Source organism: Botryllus schlosseri, chromosome 14, assembly GCF_051294905.1.
Source record: "Botryllus schlosseri isolate E-star chromosome 14, Bs_hap1, whole genome shotgun sequence".
NCBI classification, from domain to species: domain Eukaryota; kingdom Metazoa; phylum Chordata; class Ascidiacea; order Stolidobranchia; family Styelidae; genus Botryllus; species Botryllus schlosseri.
Window position 1 is genome coordinate 498,370 of NC_137249.1, and position 20,527 is coordinate 518,896.

Sequence of the window (20,527 nt, forward strand, 5' to 3'; positions counted from 1 at the left end):
CACAGCTTGCCACAAAAATTTGCCTTTTAAAACAATTTAGACAAAATTTTGACATCTTTGGGGTCTTCGGGGTGTCAAAAATTGATCGCCAGAATGATAAGCGATTGGGTCGAAGCAGAATAACTTTCCGTGAAATTAATGGCGGAATAACATTTGGTGATCGGTTACAGAAGTATCATGTGGGCCCTACATAGTTCTCAACGCGACAGTGCAGTCTAAATATGATGCCGTCACAAATTAAAGTGGACAGTAGGGTTGTTCAAAATTTGGAAAATGTTTGGAATACTGCGTATCCGTGGCTTATTCTGTAGATTATTGTTAAAAAAACAATAATGGGCCTGAAAGAAACCCGCAGGAAAGCCGGTAAGATTTGTCTAAATGCGTTTGAAAGTAGCCGTCGGCGAGTGGGCGGGGCATCGATGAAGCGGGCGGGCAAACAGAAGCCAATAATCTTGATTGGTTGAAGCCGGTAATAACAAGCTACTGATTGGCTGAAAGACCAACTTTGTGAACACTGCTGGTAATGATTTTTGCGTGCTGTTGTGCAGTCGTTTCTGTTGGTGGCATTGCGGACATGATATATTGCCTTTGTTAATGTTATCATCGAGAGTTCATAGTACAACATTGCAACCCCCTAAGTTATTATCTACCTGCAGCATGTGTATAACAGTGTTGCTATGTATTGCACAGGTGCTCTCGCTAGTTGAGATAGGCTACGAATAAACTAGATGCATGCATCTTCTTGCTACTTTCGACCTTTCCAAAACTTACTGACAGTGAGTGAAACTTCTAAATTTCCCACCAGTAGTCAACATCTCAGTAGTACTTGTTATGTCTAGTCGACGTCTCACCAATAAACGAACGCATATTACACTTTTGATTCACTATTGAATTAAGGCAAAAAGACATTAAAAAAGTACGCTGCAGGATCAGTGTTGCATTGTCAGGCACAAGTTGCAGATTACAGGCTTTTGATTAGAGTTGACTTCCTGCTGTCTCCGACTATCTTCCTATGCTGCTCCACAGCTTAAAGCGGACTGTTTCTTTGTTGTTCATTGACAGTCAAGATTGCAGCATAGTCTGTTCTTATCCCAGCAAACACTCGATGTCCAGTTGACTTCCGGTGGAATGGCCGGCAGGACGTCCGGTAACTTACGGCCGTCACCTCCCTGGAGTGACTTTGTCGACAACTAGGGACGTCCTGTCTGCTCTCTGAGTACGTCCGCAATGACGTGTTGTGGACATGAAGCGGCTCCTCATGGACGCGGCTGACCTATCCTGGACGTCACGTGGTCCCCTAAGGACGCGTCTGACGTACTGTGGACGCCAGTCCACGTACTGCGGACGTGTTATTCGCCCATATTCAAGTCCTCAGGACTCCCTGTGGAATACTTAATGATCTCTATGATTACCTCCTCCACTTCGATACCTGCTCTGCTCCCACTACATGGAATCCCAACTACATAGAATCCAACATCATATAAGCTCACAAACTGTTTATATTGGGTTACTGGAAAACGACAATTGCAAATTTCAAGTAAAACATTAATTAAAGAACTCTTATTATTTAATTTAACAAAGTTAAGGATTAAGTGAAAATTCGATCACAAAATTATAAATATATGAAATAAATGTGTCACATGAATTTTGGAAATATCAGCTAGTTTTAACTAACTAACAAGACAAACATTCCAATTGAGGTGCATACGAGAAATTTGAAAGAAACGTGTCAAAGGAATTTGACAAAGGACAACCGCTAAGACAATTAAAAACAGACATAAGCAATCATAAGTAGGAACTACCATTGCAAGACGTAAAACGATGCATCGGCTGTACCGCATCATGTTAAGAGCGCGAGCGCGTATTAGTCTTTGGCAATAAACTTTGGTTGCAACAACAGGTTTCTTCTCAGTCCTTGTTTTGCCTGAAGCAAATAAAAACAATGTCAGCAAATTGTATGTAGATACACTCTTCATAGCACATGAAATATGTATCAGAACTTCACTATATATTTCCACTTGCATTAATTGTAATATGTCTTGTAGATCGCTACTTCTATTTGTACTTGAGTGAAAATTTATGACGATACTATGACTACTGCGTCTATTTGAGTGTGGAGAGCTTCTCAACTAGCGATACAGAGTATGCGTCAGCCAATCAAATCAACTTGTGGAAACACCCAGGGCTGTAATTGCAATGAGTCGAGTTGCGATTTCTGGTGACTCGAGTCTTTTTCTCAAAATTCGGAAATGACTCGACTCGAGTCAATCTATGTAATGACTCGGATAAGTCATATGAATCGAGACTCGGACGGCTAAGACCGATAACACAAACACACTAGTGTAACCACACTATTGGTATTTTGTCTAATGGTAGCAGTACTTGAAAATGCGACCAGAAACTGTTAAAGGTGAGAAAAATCAGTAGCCTATATTATATATTATAAATGTGAACCGTTGATATCACCGAACAGAGTTATAAAAACTGGATTAAACAAGAATTTAGCTGGAAACTGAGCAGTCAACGCAATGGTTGAACTTGAGTCATAACACCATGACTCGCACTCAACCCTATACTCGCTAACTTGGACTTGACTCGGTGGTGAATTGGAAATGACTCGACTTGACTCGAGTCAAAACTATATAAGTGAGATTGACTTGTGACTTGGCTACAACCCTGGAAACATCTAAAGTACATACTTGAGTACTTTTCAGAAATTATACTTTCACATCAATTAGTTTGGACAAGACTTGTAAATCACTGCTTGTACCATAGTGGAAATACATGGCGTTACTACTTCTTCTACTCCATTGATGACACAACAAATACTTCTACTTGAGTGCTGAAAACAACTACGTTTTTGACCATCTCTGTTCAGAAGCATGCACCTACGACTACAACAACCAAGTCACAAGTCAATCTCAATTTTATAGTTTTGACTCGAGTCAATTTGAGTCATTTTCAATTCACCACCGAGTCCAAGTCATTGTGTTGACGCTCAGTTTCCAGTTAATGCCTTGTTAACCCACTTGTTATAACTGTGTTTGGTGATATCGAATGGTTCTCAATTCTCATTCAAAATATAGCCTACTAATTTTCCTCACTTTTAGCAGTTTCTGGTCGCATTTTCGAATACAAGTACCAATAGATGAATTCCCAATAGTGTGGTCACTTTACTATACTTCGAAATTGCAATGAAATGTTGGTCTCGAGTCATATGACTTGGTTCGAGTCATGCGCAATGACTCGAGTCCGAGTCGAGTCAATATACAGATTGACTCGAGTAGAGTCAAATCATTTCCGAATTTTGCGAAAATGACTCGAGTCAAGTCAAGTCATCAGAAAATCGGGACACGAGTCGAGTCATGACTCGATTCATTACAACCCTGCTACGACTACATACAATAAGCCTCGACATTTCGACTGTGTCCACTTTTTGAAACTACTCACCCCAGTAGCCTACTTTTTCGAACTTCACTTTCTACTTATACTTGAAAGGTAGTTTGATGTCTTGTAAATCGCTATTGATACTTAAGTACTAACTACGACTACTCCGAGTCTCCGACCATCTTTGTTTGGAAGCGACCACCTAGAATAACTAGGGCTGGCCAGTGGCCACAATGATTCTAGTACTTGAATCTGAATTGAGTATTAATTCCAATGATTCGAGTCGAGTAAGTGAAAGTAAATTTCGTGTACGAATATAGAATCGAAATTCTAATTCTCAGTAAAGTATTATATATTTTCAGTATTCGAAACTATATAATACTTTACCGAGAATTCGAATTTCGATTCTATATATCACACACTGTGCAATCCTTATAATAATGAAGATTTCAAGGCGTTCGATAAGCCCGGTACCCCAAATTTACCAAGATATCAATTCATTAGTGCAGCGGTTCTCAACCGGGGGTCCGCGAGACCGCTAAATTTCAAAATGGTTGATATACTAATTCTTATTTTATTTTTTAATTTGAGAAAAGAATGAGGCAGTTTCACGCCACAACTGCTAAAACCTCATGAATCATATCATCATAATAATCGTCTGACATGAACTATCGTAGTGTGGAAATTCATTTTCCTTGCCAATTTTCCAATAACCTGCTGATACAAACATATTGCTGTTTAGAGACGTTCAGTTTGGGTTTGTGGGAAAAATAAAAATATGGAGATATTTACGTCAATCAGGGTGACTTCGTAATTTCTGCGAAACCTTCTGAATTTGAAGTTGTCAGTCTCATCAAATTAGTGAACAGTCGTTTAAAATAAATATTTTCGATTATTTTTTAATTTGTCCCAATGCAGGGATTGAAACCTCGCCACGAAATCCATTGTATCCTGTGATATACATAACCACTCTTTGAACAGCTTCTTGGAGGTACATTACTTTAATATACAATTGCATAGTATATTCATATTGAAATGAACCCGAATATTTTTGGCTGACACTCGTGATAAATCGGACAATGATATACCTGCTCTTAAAGTTCGGCTATCAGATTCGGTGCATTCTTACTGCGGATGCCCTATTGACAAGGCTGGTTTTTTGATGAACAAGGAGTGTTTCGTTGCTATCAAAGCATTACTCTCCAACCCTGAAATTCATATCACCAGTTTTATTGGTATGCAGCCTTGTCTTGTTAATGTTCAATTGTTCATGGTTGAAAATGTTTGATCGTAAATATACATGTAAAACGAACAGAACAAGTTATTTCTCAGGTTGGAAAACTTGGATCCATTGTTTGGCACACAAAATTTGTCTATACGTTTAGATTAGGATTTCACTTTGACGGTAGAAACTCTCTGCGGGCCGTATGTTGCCCGTCCCTGCGCTAGATGCTGGACGTGATATATTCATTAAATATATGTTTCTTCATTTTGGTGTCATAAATGTTGCGATCACACCATAAGTATCGTCGGAAGCGTTGTGCGTTAATATTCCATTAGCCTCCATCTATCTTTGTGGAAATGATTTTCGGCACTCCTCGTTTATGTCATAACGAAGACTCGGATTTACAAGACATGGCCACCGGGCCACGTACTTCAAGAAATACAGCAGCAAAATTAGCTTTGGAATAATAAAAATCTACCTTCCACATAAATAGTATGATGTTATTTTCAAAAAAAATCATTATTTCGCTGTTTATCATAAGCCTACAGTTCATATTTGCACAAGATGGATGAAGGTTGCACCATGATAGATCTAAAATTGAACTAAAACTTGAGGGGGTCCGCGAGGGCCCGTGACGGTCAAAAGGGGTCCGTGAAGCCAAAAAGGTTGAGAACCACTGCATTAGGGGTTAGTATAGGTGACAAGATAGCGTGGTTGTTCAACTGTGTGGCCTATTTTATCTCGATATTGAATTCATGCGGCCAGCGGCCTCGGAATTTGAAAGTGGCGCGCGACCCATTTTGAGTTGGCGACCCCTGGCATAAGCGGTGTCTTACAAAAGGCCAGGAGTGTGCCGTGCTATAAGTCGACGGTTACGGAATCAAAAATAAGAAATATCGGCGTGGTGTAAATGACCATTGTAGTCGACAAAAACCGTGATTACCACAAATGACATTAGGATTGTGTACTAGGGTGGAGTGAAAAATGGAAAATGTTGAATTTCAAAACGGACACTTGATATGTGGTGCCAAATTTAAAAAAAATAATTTCTATAATAATTTTGGGCTCGTGCACCCTCTAGTGGTCGTGCAATTGCACCGAACGAGCAAAAAATAGCTAATTTCGCTATATATTGATGACCGCTTCCGATAGAAAGCTGATTTTGGGCTCAAAAGATGCGGAAGCAACAAGTTTCTATCTCACTTCCACAGAACTTTGTCTTAAAAATGAACAGAAAAAAAGTTACGAGCAAATTATTGATTTTTAGACCATTTTTTCGGTAAAATTACGCACTGAAGCAGGGCACGAGGCCAAAAGCGTGTAGTGATCGATCTTATGACTGACAACTCCATATTGGAAACACATTAATTGCTAATTCATATTGAAAACACAAAACCATCAATTCCATATTGAAAAAAGATATATTTCGAAGATGGTTTCACTGCCAGAGTACTAGTCTGCACAAACTTTGAAATCTTGTTTCGTATTAAAGGATTTCATCTGTTTTTGAGACTTCAGTTTTTCGCTGAATAAGCCATCTCCACTGTTAAATCCCGACACATGGGCAGATGCTTTGGTCACCACTATAACGCCTCTTTCCACTGCCTGGTTGTGCCAGGGATGTTGGAGGAGATGACCTTAGATTTTCCATCTCGAGACATGGCGAGTTTTGATTGCTGGTGGCTGTTCCATATCTTTTAGATTCAAGTTGACAGTTTAGTGGTATGATTTGGCCTTGATGTTTATAATTGGGATTTTAAACAATCTGATTCTAGTGTCAACATTGTTTTTAGGTTTCGTTTCATTAACATATCCTCCTTCAAAGTCGCTAATTGGAATCTGGTATTCTGTTTGATCTGCTCATAGTTGTAATCGTGCAAGTCTTCTGAGGTCTTCATCATCATCACCGAGCATTCCCAAAAAACATTATCCGGATGTGCAAAATATGCTTTTCGTTGTAGCAAAGGTAGTGCAAGGTTGCGAATTCGTGTATCAGAAAGCTTTGTAATATGGGAAACTATGTTGCACAAGTTTTAGCACCATGAACAATTGTGACTTTTTATTTCAAACCATGACTAAAAAATAAAACTCCATGCAGAATTAAGCAAGATAGTTCAGATTGCTTGATGGATGACTCTGTCGCACATGTATGCTATGTATAGAACCTCTTGCTCAATTCTGCATTGAGGTTTATTTTCCGTCATGGTTTGAAATAAAAAGGCACAATTCGATTGTTGATGGTGCTAAAACCTTCTGCAACATAGTTTCCCATGTTACAAAAGCTTTCTAATACACAATTCGTAACCTTGCACTATCTTTGCTACAACAAAAGGCATGTTTTGCACATCTGGGAATGCTCGGTGATGATGATGAAGGCCTCAGAAGACTTGCAAGACTACCACTATGAGCAAATCAAACAGAATATCAGATTCCAATTGACGACTAGAAAGAGGATATGTTAATGAACCGAAACCTACAAACAACTTTGACACTAGAATCAGATTGTTAAAAATCCCAATTATAAACATCAAGGCCAAATCATACCACCAAATTGTCAACTTGCTTCTAAAAGATGCGGAACAGCCGCCAGCAATCAAAAACTTTTCATATCTCGAGCTGGAGAATCTAAGGTCATCACCATTAAGGATCAATCATCCTTGGCAGAACCAGGCAGTGTGGAAAGAGACGTTAAAGTGGTGACCGAAGCATATGCCGATTGCCCATGTGTTGGGATTTGAACGTAGAGATGGCCTTATCACACAAAAACTGAAATCTCGAAAGCAGATGAAATCCCTTATTACGAAACAAGATTTTAAAGTTTGTGCATAATAATACTCTGGTAGTGAAACCATATTCGAAATATATCTTTTTTCAATATAGAATTGATGTTTTTGTGTTTTCAATATGGATTTGCAATTTTTATGTGCTTTTAATATAGAGTTGTCAGTCATAAGATCAATCACTACAAGCTTGTGGCATAATAGCGCCTGCTTCAGTGCCTAATTTTACCTAAAAACAGCCTAAAATTCAATAATTTGCTCGTAACTTTATTTCTGTTCATTTTTAAGACAAAGCTCTGTGGAAGTGAGATAGAAACTTGTTGCTTCCGCATCTTTTAAGCCCAAAACCAGCTTTCTAGCATAAGCGGTAATCAATATATAGCAAAATTAGCTATTTTTGGCTCGTTCGGTGCAATTGCACGACCACTAGAGGGTGCACGAGCCCAAAATTATTATAGAAATAATTTTTTTTTAATTTGGCACCACATATCAAGTGTCCGTTTTGAAATTCAAAATTTTCAATTTTTCACTCCACCCTATTGTGTACATCGTAAGTGCCGATAATGCATGTCTTTTCGCTTCGACGAACTACGCGTAAGCTCCACTGTCACCTTGTGAACCACTAATTATACTGGAGTAGATGTTAACAGCGTTGCTACTACTTCTACTCAAGTGCAAACAATGATTACTTTGATCACCCCACCAACTATTGAGTATGCAACGGTCTGTGGACATACGGGCATGCGACGCATGACCATACGAGTTAAATTACGGGTTAGGGTTGAATTTAAGCTTGGGTTAGGGTAGGGCTTGGGGTCGGGATATATAGCGGTTAATTTCAGTGTTATGTCTCGGGTTAGGGTTAGTTTTGGGGTTATGAAGTCACATACTGAAGTGACGCATGCTAAACTGTTCCATGCCCAATTGCTCATGCTCAACTGTCGTTTTCCATTGTGTCGCATGCTCATATGTCGGGCAATCGTATGCAACACATCGACCAAATCTACTTTTTAAAAGTAATTAATAGAGGATATTTCAGAACTTCATTTTCGACTTCCATTTCAAATAGATTTGACACACCTTGTAGCTTGTTACATCTACGTGTGTATAAATTCATGACATTACTTCAACTTCAGTACAAAAGATGATTACTTTGACCACCTCTGGTTTCTATATAGTCTGTTCAACGTTTTTTACCTTCGATTGCTTTCTGAGTTTTTCCCGAGCATGGCGCAGCACCGATTTTGTAGAGTAAAAGCAATGCTTGTTCTAGGTCACAGTAGTTCTTCCAAACGATCTCGGCCCCAGTCTAGAAGGCATTCTTCGTACAGCCTGCTTGACGTTGTTGCCATCAATTGAAGACATTGTCGATCTAGAAAATTTAAATGATTAGAATAGGTTTAGTGAAGGCATTTGTCAAGAACTGAAGCCAGGTATCCATAACATCCTGTTGAAAAAACAAAAACAATGGTGTACAAGTACAAGCTTGGCACATGAGTACTCGAATCTAAATCGAGTATTAATTCGATTACCAGTAAACTCAGCCCATTGAACCCAGCCTACGGTAAACTCGGCCTTCGGAGGTGAACTCGGCCTAAACCTAAGCCTCTCCAACCCTAATCTTGGGATGCACCTAATTCACGATGTGCAATCTGATCCTTGACGTTCTGCACTCTTGGTCAACATTATACAGCTCCGTACGTTCAATATAACATTTTATACATCCGACATACGATACCGCCCCCAGTGGGAATAACATTCATGCGACATATCCGCCACCACCAATTCGCCATTGCCTTCAATTAATAATACGATTCACGACATTTATAATAATTTGTATTGACAAAGTCACCATGGGCCCAGTTCACCGAAGCCAGAGTTCAATAGGCCGAATTCGTCATGGGCCGAGTTTACTGGTCACCATTAATTCTATTGATTCGAGCCAACTAGATGACTTTTTCAAGTAGGCCTTCTGAAATTATACGCTCTTTGCCACCAAGAGTACAGTTATCAATAAAATTATATCTTTGATACCATTTTCCAATGTGGAAGTAGCATACAAAATACGTAGTACAAAGCTATTCACTTTAGTGGAAATGACATATCTGTGAAGTCATGATTAACCCACAGCATAGTCACAAAGTGCAATGAAATAGGTATCGGTCGAAAATATACCAAATTATCTGTAATTTAGTGTGATGTAAAACTAGCATTGCATCATTGTATGTTCTTAGTAGAAACATAAAAGATATGTTTTCAACTTTCCATAATACTCATACTGGACTGTTATGAGTATAACATCATAATGAGTGATTATCGAATACTTGACATTTAACACCAGATTCAGAATCAATCACTCTTCACTCAGGTGCTCGATTTTGCCAAGCCCTACTAATCAGAACAGAAGTGATGCAGCCAACCTGAGATATCTATGGAAATCATGTATACCAGATTAGCGTCACTGTGAATTATGGCACACTTGGATTCAACGAAACATCAGGTCGTAGAGTTACAATATCAAAATATCATGCAGCAATTCTGAGCACCACTGGCGAAATCCTGATCGGGAACCACCGTCACAGAGTCTATTTGCGCATCATTTATGACACTTTTTTCAGGCTAATAAATCGCTGATTAATGAACATGAACAATCATAAATCATCACTCCAACTTACATGATTCATCTTCTTAATCCATGGACAATGCACGACTGGGATGCGTTGCTCCGAAGTTGTAAAGTACTATATAACATTGCCTGTTCCATATTTAGACTCCTGCTAAAAATGAAGCGATGTTGTATACGCAGACCCATATATGCCCCTGCCTCATCCGCATTAAGAGTCCATTGATAATAAGGGTCAATAGTGTGCTTTCTTATTCATGACAACATGACTATCAGCAATCAGTCTTCCCTAGGGCCCATCTACTTTGTGAATGTCGCTGTAATGTAGGCAATGTTATTGCCGTGCAATATATTTTGTGAATGTCGGCATAATGTCTCCGTGCAATATACTTATTGGAAGGTAATGGGCGAAATATCAAGATCAATGTCAACTGAAGGTCCGAGAAGAAGTGAAAATTCAAATGGAATAATTATCTACTTTCACCAATTTTAAACTTTCATAATACATGACAAGGAACGTGCAAGATATCCAATGAGCTATAAATGCGACTATAATTTTTGCGACTACTATTTCTTACCAGGGATTTCAAGATATCGTATAGATAAGCTATATGTAAATTATAAGTTATCGTTATATTGCAAGTTATAAGTAAGCAGTTCAAGTATGTTGCACGGCGACATTGCCGACATTGCGACAACCCGTCTGCACCATGAACATGTTAAAATCCATGTAGTATATAATTGGTTTAGCATTGGGGTATCATTAAATTAGGCTGAGGTTAAAGTTGAGTTAACTATAATGATTGTTCCTAGAATACCCTAACATTAAACTAATAATAAAGCCATACATTTTGATATGTTTACCGAAAACCTCGACTATAGTTTCAATGGTTATAATGTTGTTGTGGACACAACACAAAATTGCAACGAATACGATAATAAATCTGCCAGTCAATAGGATGCAAATATTCATTACCATAGACTGTGCAACAATAGTTTTCAGCCACAAATTCAGCAATCTCACATTCCGTAAAGGAACATCCTATAATACACTTTCAAATTATGTAGCTATATCGTCGCAGTGGAATCAAAGTTACTTATGTCCATTTTGCACATTCTGAGAAAATTGACTTTGCGTAAAGTGTTCATCTTCTTTTATCCATATATTGGCCCTGATTGACGTTGAACTAATGAAACTGACATAACCATGGCCAGGATATGGCCGACAAAAATTGAAAATGTTTCAAATACTTGACTTTTCTCAAGTTTTAAAAATGGGCCTTGAAAATTTGAAAACTGGACATAAGTCACTTTGATTCCACTGCGACGATATAAACCAAGGCTATAATACATTCATCGATGCTGCATCTGGTTTGCTGCATGGATCTTGCAGTCTTTGGAAATTCTTTTCAAACTTTTCATAGTATATACCGTACACATCAAACAACATGAAACCCACTGTGCAGTGTGCTGCAAATCGAACTTCAATGATTGCACATAATTAAATATTATCATGATCATGCTCATCGCTATATAGTATTTCAAGTACTGCATAGGTTTACGATTAGCGGCGGGTCGATTAGTTTCGTTCGTACATGATAAACCGCGGCGCAGACGTGCCACTAGAATCATAGTGAAATTCATGACGATTATCGCAGTTAATGATGACCGAGGCTGTTGCTGTTCAATAAATATAGCACTCAAATACCAAGCTTCCCCGCTCTCTGCCTCTCTAGTACTCATGACAGCGACAATATCAATAATAATCAATAGCACGCATAATCCATCCACGCCGTTAAGTATCCTATTCTAAAGTAAACCATTCCTGTGATAAACCCGTCACTCCGCCATTACTACAAAACCTGTTCTTTCAAATTCAAACTGAATCACGCGCGCGCATGCTCGCCAGACAGAAGAACGCAGTCTTTATTGGTTTTATGGTTGAATGAATTTCAAGCAACAGGCGTGCTCGGCTCGACACTCGACAGGTATCGGAATGCCTCATATCACTGAGCTATATGCATTATCGCTGGCCTCTTGCGCAGTACGGCCTCAATTATCGATAATAGCCGGGCAGACTGAGTAGTTCCGTGATTGGAATAGTCATCACCATACCATTATAACGGATGTCAAGTTTTCATTTCGGAAGATTTCACATGCATTGGGTATACGGTATATTTGAAATAACATATCTTTTGCCTTGATGTGGACATTTCGATCCAGTAATGTCACAATAAAATAGCTGTATGTCTCTATATCGTACATTATATCTCTAACAATGTGCATTGTGCAACCGCGATCATCGATAGCCGGGCTTCTGAAGTTCCGCGCGATAGAAAATCATCGCCATATCATCAATCAGCATTCTCGTATTCACTCCGATAGATTACAAATGGTGAAATGTATCATGACATTCATGAGTGTGTATTCAGAAAACTATTTTGCATTGATTGCACAATGCACACTTGAATTCATAGAAAGTAGGGACATCCTGACGAACTCCTGTGTAGGTGGCATCCAGGCATCACACCATTATGACATCCACTGGAATGGTCAATGGTGACTGGCACAGGAGCATTCTAAAATTCACTTCCTCTGGTAGTCACCTGGAGTTACATAAATTGACGTCCAATGTTGGGCATACTGAGCAAGTCCTCCGTCACTGAGGGTGGGAGGTGGGACGAGTGGGAACAATTGTGGACATACCAGTAACTCCACGGGATATCGGGTGTTTGCTGTTCCGACGCGGCACTGGATTCAATGAGTGGCGCTTTATCAGGTGTAGGGATCCTGTCTTCTGCACACTAAACCTTGCAATGGGACCTCGGCAAGCGTTGCGTATCTCAAATATCTTCTGTTCTAATACAAGCAGTCCAAAGACGAAGAATGTGGAATAGCTTGTTCAGTTTATAATGATACGTAAATGGCGAGGTCCCATTGCAAGGTTTAGTGTGCAGAAGACAGGATCCCGACACCTGATAAAGCGCCACTCATTGAATCCAGTGCCGCGTCGAAACAATTCGCAAGATTGCTTGCTCGTCCGATATAGAAGTCGATTGGCGAAAATGAAACAGCAACAGTGGAATATAAAGGAAAACGAGAACGGACGACGCAACAATTAAATTAACTAATCAAATTAAATAACAATCAAACGATTAGACGTACTGCAGTACAATTGCAACCATTGTAAAGACCGACTAGCCACGAAATGCTTGTCGCCGCAATACCCTATTCCTGCGTCGCAATATCCTCCCCCCCCTTGACCGACAGTAGTCAGTCAACAGGTTCTAACAGATGAATTTTCTGAATGGGGCGATTCAATATGCTTTTTGCCGTTTTCAACTTGAGCGTCCTTACAAGGCCATCTTTGCCTTCAATCGTATCGATGACTCGTGCCGTGAGCCAACTCGGTCTGTTGCGCCCGTCTTCTGCAATAAGGCAGACATCTCCTATCTTCGGAGCTCTTTGTTGAATGTTCCATTTGTTTCGTCGAAGCAACGAAGGAAGATACTCCTTGTTCCACCTTGTCCAAAAGTGTTTGAGCAGGGTCTGCAGATATCGGAACCGCTTTGTGACGTTGGCGCTTGTAGGTAAGTACGGCAGTTGACCAAGCGGACGTCCAATGCAAAGATGAGCCGGCGTAATAGCCTGCGGATTCCCGGAGTCTGCTCCCAAATAGGTCAGCGGTCTTTGATTGAGGGCGCATTCGATGTCTGTAAGAACGGTATACATCTCAACGTAGGTTAAACTGGCCTTACCCAATATCTTCCGAAGCGGCTCTTTAAGAGAGCGATTCATTCTCTCGTAGAACGCTCCGCGATGAGGCGCACGCTCTACTATGTATTTCCAGTGAATACCGTTGTCAGTCATGAACTTCTGCAATTTTTCGTTATCGGCAGTGCCTTTGAATAACGCACGGATGGATAGTCCGATGATCTTCTCGGCCTTCTTGAAAGTTTTCTGGTTGTCGCTGATTATCTCTCTGCACCAACCTCTTCGGTTCATCATGCGTCTCAAGGCAGCTAAAAACTCTTCAGTCGACATACTGTTCGTTAATTCAAAATGAACCATCCTACTGTGAGGACAGGTAAATAGACAGATGTACGCCTTCTGCATGGTTTTCGTACCAGTGTCGATATAAACGGGACCCGTGAAATCAAGACCCACTTCTGAAAATGCAGGAGCTTCACGAATTCTTTCTGGGGGCAATATTCCCATTTTCTGGGTCAAGGGTTTCGTGCGCCAATGTCGACATGTGATACATTTACGTAGGACTCGCCTTACTTCGCCTCGAATATGAATGATACTGTAACATTCGCGGATGATCGCAATAGTGGTATCTTGTGGAGAGTGACAATTCGTAGCATGAACATACAAGATGAATTTTTCGACGAAAGAATGTTTTGAAGGAAGTATTACGGGATGTTTAGCGGACTCCGGTAAATCGGATAGTAGCAAACGATTTCCTGCTACAATCAATTTGCGATCATCATCGTACTGAGGGTCCATGTTGATAAATATGCACTTACGCGACACGTCTTTACCACTTTGAAGATCGTCGAAGTCGCGCGCGAATTCGGATCTCTGGACAAGGCGCCATAAGTGATCTTTAGCAAGATTGTATTCATTCGGTCCAATTAGGTCGTCGTTGCAATGTGGGTCCAATGTCGAAAAGTTGCGATTCTTCCAACGAAGAATTCTCGCGGTGATACGAACAATCTTGTTGAAGTCGCGGTAATCTTTCTCAAAAAATGGAACCGAATCTTTAATTTGAGCGACAAGGACATTATTTGCTCTATCCAACAATGGGGCGTCAAGAGTCATATTGTTAGGGAGAATTTTGGTTGGCCAACATGACTCATCCTCAATTAACCAATGCGGTCCATACCAATATACGCTACTCGACTTCAAGTCGTGTAGACTCATGCCGCGACTGTGTAGGTCTGCTGGATTCTCGCAACCGGGGCAATGACGCCAGGCGTCCGGCGAGACGAGATCATGTATTTCCTGCACTCGATTTCTCACGAAGGTTTTCCAGTAGGTACTCGGTTTGGCGAGCCAGGCAAGAGCAATCTCCGAGTCTAACCACAAATAAATGTTGTCGACAGTTAGAACCGAGGACCAAGCGTCCAAGCAATACCGAACTAGTTTAGCGAGGCAATTTGCCGACATTAGTTCTAGTCGCGCAACGGACATAGCTTTCAAAGGAGCGACTCTCGTTTTCGACATCAGGTAACGAATCACTACTGTACCTTCCTCGTCCGTGGCTCTGATGTATACGACGGCGCCGTAAGCAGCTTCAGAAGCATCGGCGAATCCGTGAAGCTGAATATTCTTCAAACGCCGAAGCCCAACGAATAAATACCTTGGTATCTTTATAGATTCAAGCGAGGACAGTTCTTCTGTCCATCGACGGTACTTGACGGCTGTGACTTCATCGACTTCATCGTTCCAATCCAATTTCTTCCTCCACAAATCCTGAAGAAGAATCTTGACGCGAAGTACAAAGGCTGCAAAATATCCGAAAACATCGTAAATTTGACTGACTTTGCTGAGCATGGTTCTTTTAGTAACCAATTTGTCTTGCTCGCAGAGTTTTGGAGTCACATTACAATACATCAGATCATTAAGTGTATGCCATTTTAGCCCTAACGAAGAAGCTTCGCCACACTTCACATCGTCCAAATCCAGCTCACAGTTCGGCAATCTCGCGTTCTGCGGGATTTTTTCGATCAACTCCCGGCTATTCGATCCGAACTTGACTAGTGTCCATCCACCTGCCCGAAAAAAATCGACTAATCGGCGCTGCAATGCGAGTACTTCGTCGACGTTATCACCACCAAGATGCACATCGTCTACGTACATGTTTCTTTCAACTATGTTTGAAATTTCAACATCCTCTCTCTGCAAACGAGAGTGATGCAGAATGGTCTGAATTGCTAGAAACGGACTAGAGGTAATGCCGAACATCACCCGGGTCATAACATAAACATCGGGCGGTCGAGTAGAGTCACAATTACGCCAAAGGTATAACTGGAACCTTTGATGATCGGGAACAACCCCCGTTTGGCAAAACATCTTTTTGATATCCCCGCTGAGCGCAATCCTGTGGGTACGAAAACGCAGTAACACAGACGCAATGTCGGGTAACAAGTTAGGCCCCTTGAGTAGACAGTCATTCAGCGACATACCTTGACGATCTCGAGCACTCGCGTCAAATACTATGCGAAGCTTAGTGGAGGTGCTGGATTCTTTGAATACCGGGTGGTGCGGGACAAAGTAATGAGGAAGCTTACCAATCTGCTCAAATTCCCCCTGCGTTAATTTTCTCGAGAACCCGTTTTTCTCATAATCCATGATTGCAGCGTCATAGTTCCGCGACTTGTCAGGATCCCTGCGCAGCGTCTTCTCTGCTGAAAGCAATCTTGAATAGGCCTCGCGGTAATTGGATTTCAAATCCGGCGCGCAGTCGTTAAATGACAAGTTAGAAAGCCTTGCAATGGGACCTCGGCAAGCGTTGCGTATCTCAAATATCTTCTGTTCTAATACAAGCAGTCCAAAGACGAAGAATGTGGAATAGCTTGTTCAGTTTATAATGATACGTAAATGGCGAGGTCCCATTGCAAGGTTTAGTGTGCAGAAGACAGGATCCCGACACCTGATAAAGCGCCACTCATTGAATCCAGTGCCGCGTCGGAACAATTCGCAAGATTGCTTGCTCGTCCGATATAGAAGTCGATTGGCGAAAATGAAACAGCAACAGTGGAATATAAAGGAAAACGAGAACGGACGACGCAACAATTAAATTAACTAATCAAATTAAATAACAATCAAACGATTAGACGTACTGCAGTACAATTGCAACCATTGTAAAGACCGACTAGCCACGAAATGCTTGTCGCCGCAATACCCTATTCCTGCGTCGCAATATTTGCTGGGTAGCTTTACACCTCGTTCTGCGGCACCATTAACGACTTTGACAGAACTGATGTAGGAGCTCATTCTGGTGTAGGAATCTGATAAGTTCCAAACATCAACCGGTCGAGTTAGCCACGCCCAAGAGCATTCAAAAAGATCAAATATGTACCACGACTGTGGCCCAATAAAATCAGACAAAGTAGCGTCCTTGTTGATATGTACAGTTGCACTCAACGAGACCGGGCCCCTTCTGAAACTTGAAGTTCGCTCTACCTGCAGGAGCGCCTTTGCCATATTTTCTCGGATTTCAATGCTTTCACTCGGCCTAAACAAGGCATATACAGCAGTTTCCTCCACGATATACCAGTCATATTTTAAAAGCTTTTGTAAAGCAGCTTTGGAAACTTGTTCATCATGTTCCTTGTAACTCAACATGTCCTGCGTGAATCTCAAGTCATTACCAGCAAGTCATCACGACCGATGCTGGAATCAACCCAGGCAGGTATATCAAAGTGAACTAAAACAAATTCAAGTGATGCAGTAGTTTCACTTCTTCAGATTTGTAATGCAACTGCTAAGCCCACATGAACATCTTCTGAGCATACAGAATTGTGCCCATCTATCTAGCATGGTGTGTTGCACCAGGTTTGTGATGATGTATATCTTCACCTGCACCGAGATGAGCAAGAGCATTAGTCACACATTGTCTATAGTCATCCCGTGTAAAGAAATCTTTTCTGGTCAGTAGTAGCTTGAAGTTATCAACTGTCATTGCTGCTCGTTCTTGAAAACCTGTAGGAATAGTCAGAGTCTTGAATTGCTGTTTTCTGTCAAGACTGCTCAAGTGCTCAAGCTTTTCTTAAGGTGGACATATCATGTGGTCACGCCATCTTTCGTGCAGGTTTTGCAGTGATCGCACCACATGTGATTTCTGCATTGTCGCAATCCTCGCCATTTCCACACTGTCATACATCATCCACCACCACATTACATAGTTCATGAGTAGGGGTTGACTGAGGACAATGCTCTTTCATATGCAGAAAGTATCTCATTGCGTCTCGTATAGTAGGTAGTCTCGAGCCACAGATGTAATCGCAAGTATATCCGACCAAGTACGGTACTGCTCAGATTTAGATCTTGTTTTTCGCTGCAGCATGTGTACAATCTTTCGCCGTTTTGCCTCTGCCATGACTGCAATATTGGTGCTCCAAATCATAAACTACTGCTATCGGCTCTAAAGCATTCAAAGAACACGTGTTATATTACTACTAATGAATCATCAACCCACAACGCGCTTGTACAGCAGTACCACAGCCGCTACTAACAGACTCGACCTCAGCAAAGCAGACTTTCAATAGTAAAGCGAAGCACCCGAATCCGAGTCAGCTGTTGCAGTAATCATTGAAGCTTAGCCGATTATCCAATCAAGAACCGTTCTTTCGTGATTGCCCGCCTTTTTGCAACTCTGCTGTCGGTGGCCCGCCCACTCTTCACCAACGACTTTCAAACGCATATAGACAAATCTTACCGAGTTTCCTGCGAGCTTCTTTCAGGCCCAATATTGTTTTTTAACAATAACCTACAGAATAAGCCATGGATATGCAGTATTCCAAACATTTTCCAAATTTTTAACAACCCTAGTGGACAGCGTGAAAACAATTTTGGCAACAGCCAGAATGTCAATGTAGAAGTAATGCTGTGAAGATTAGCTCAACTCCAAGTAGAACGAACAGACAGACAGACAGACAGACAGACAGACAGACAGACAGACAGACAGACAGACAGACAGACAGACAGACAGACAGACAGACAGACAGACAGACGGACAGACATTTTATTGCTTCGTCAAAAATAAAAAGTTGACTGGAGGTGACGATATGGCCTATAAAGGCCTTGTTACTCGTCACCTCCATGGCAGTGAAATAATCAAGTGCACTCATCCCAATAAATATAACAGTGGACAGTCTGCAACATAAAAAGAAAATAATAATCACAAATAGAAGAAAATAATAATCACAAATATATAGCAAAGACAGTAGCCATGGCAACATACTAGGTAAAGCAATATGAAGTCAATAAATAGATGTTTAATTTTTAAATCAACGGGTGCTAGATAGTAGATACTCTCATTTCTAATTATAATTTGAAAAAAGGTAATCCTGGTATTGGGTTTTAAATTCATGTTGAGGTAGCTCTTTGATACTGCTGGGCACGTCATTCCAAATATTTGGGCCCATATATTCAATGGACTGTTGGGTCAGTCTGGAGTTCATGCGGTGAACATAAAGATGACCAGATTCCGATGATCTAGTAGAATAGACGATTTCCAGCGCTCTGGCGCCAGTAGTGTATGACTGGCCAAGTTTAGAACCAGTCACATTTTGCTCCCCTGACGAGGTTATTTGCCGACGTTTCTGAATACCGTGCCATTGGAATGTAAGGAAGCCGCGTATATATAAGGTGATTTAATATTAGTTTATGCTAACATCTTGTAAGAAGTTCAGCTTGGAGCTGTAAAGAACGTAGTTCTTGGCTTCTTATTGTCGCGAACAGATGCATGGCTACCGGTGTAGCCTATGCATATTCAACAGTTTTTACGTTTGTGGACATTGAAACGTTTGCACTGAAATTCAGTTGATCTGGAAATAATAGATTATTAGCAATGTATCCTCGAAGCTTCGCACGTGCGCAGTGCTTACACGGTCTCTGCGCACAGAAAATTCAAGTTGCGCACAAAAAATCTGAAGTGAGGACCATTTGTTTAGTCGTTACGCACTGTTGTCCAAGGCTCTGCGCAGTAAGTTGGTGAGTGTGCGCAGACTCGTCAAAAATTAGAGGGAACATTGATTACTAGGCTACAAAATGTTTGTAGAAAACATGGATTTCAGTATTCTCATTTTCTCAGACACAGCACCGGTACATATTAATTTACTGTGTTCATTTATTGGCATTAATGCTGCATGAAACTTATTTGGAGATGATTGCCTATCTTGATGTGGCATACCCAAAAAAACGGCATAACAATATTGACTCCTATTTGCTCATTCAATCTTCAGTTTGCAAAGATGAAGACATACATGATTGCAGCCAAGTGCCTGACAGTCAGCATTCAATGAAGCTCCATCGCATCGCAAGGCATCTCATTTTAGTAGTGAAACTATAAAATGTAAACAGTCTCTCAAGACTCTCCCGTTACAATAACAGCTGAATCCATCGACAATGGCGAACTCGAACTGAAGGACGTACATTTCACGACATAATGATCTAATAATGGTCTAATAATTGATTTTCGAGCGTAAAATTGACCTGACGAACACTCTGATAGACCCAGGGGATGCTCGAAAACCACAGATCTGGGTGGAAAAACCCAGGGGTGGCCTGTCTCACTAGCTGAAACAGCTTCGGCGATGGTAACAGCATTTAATCGAGACAGAATGTGTGGGGTATCTTGGCTTGACGTGCGATGGCGCAGATACTGCCAAGACTGAGAGTCTTAGAAAACCACTTGGGGATTCCCACAAGATTAAGAGATGTCTTTCAGATAGTACTGTTATGCAAACTGTTGTCAGGTATCGTACGCAGCTCATACTGTAG

The 20,527-nt window shown here is 40.9% G+C and overlaps 2 protein-coding genes and 1 long non-coding RNA gene across 4 annotated transcripts in view; 1 reads left to right on the forward strand and 2 right to left on the reverse strand.

The window, feature by feature from the left end:
- LOC145455305 (uncharacterized) overlaps positions 1–20,527 on the reverse strand; it is a 105,805-nt gene that overhangs the window by 54,344 nt on the left and 30,934 nt on the right. The gene's annotated exons all lie outside the window — the stretch shown is intronic.
- LOC145455231 (uncharacterized) overlaps positions 1–20,527 on the forward strand; it is a 35,872-nt gene that overhangs the window by 1,461 nt on the left and 13,884 nt on the right. The window lies entirely within an intron of this gene.
- LOC145455325 (uncharacterized) lies at positions 1,482–11,083 on the reverse strand. 2 transcript variants are annotated; one of them, XR_013920313.1, is made up of 4 exons: positions 10,068–11,083; positions 8,590–8,764; positions 4,476–4,595; positions 1,482–1,924 (listed from the first exon to the last, which is right to left on the reverse strand). It is a non-coding gene; the product is annotated as an uncharacterized LOC145455325 (long non-coding RNA). The 2 variants fall into 2 exon arrangements; XR_013920312.1 differs by lacking the exon at positions 4,476–4,595 and having other exon boundaries at positions 10,068–10,477.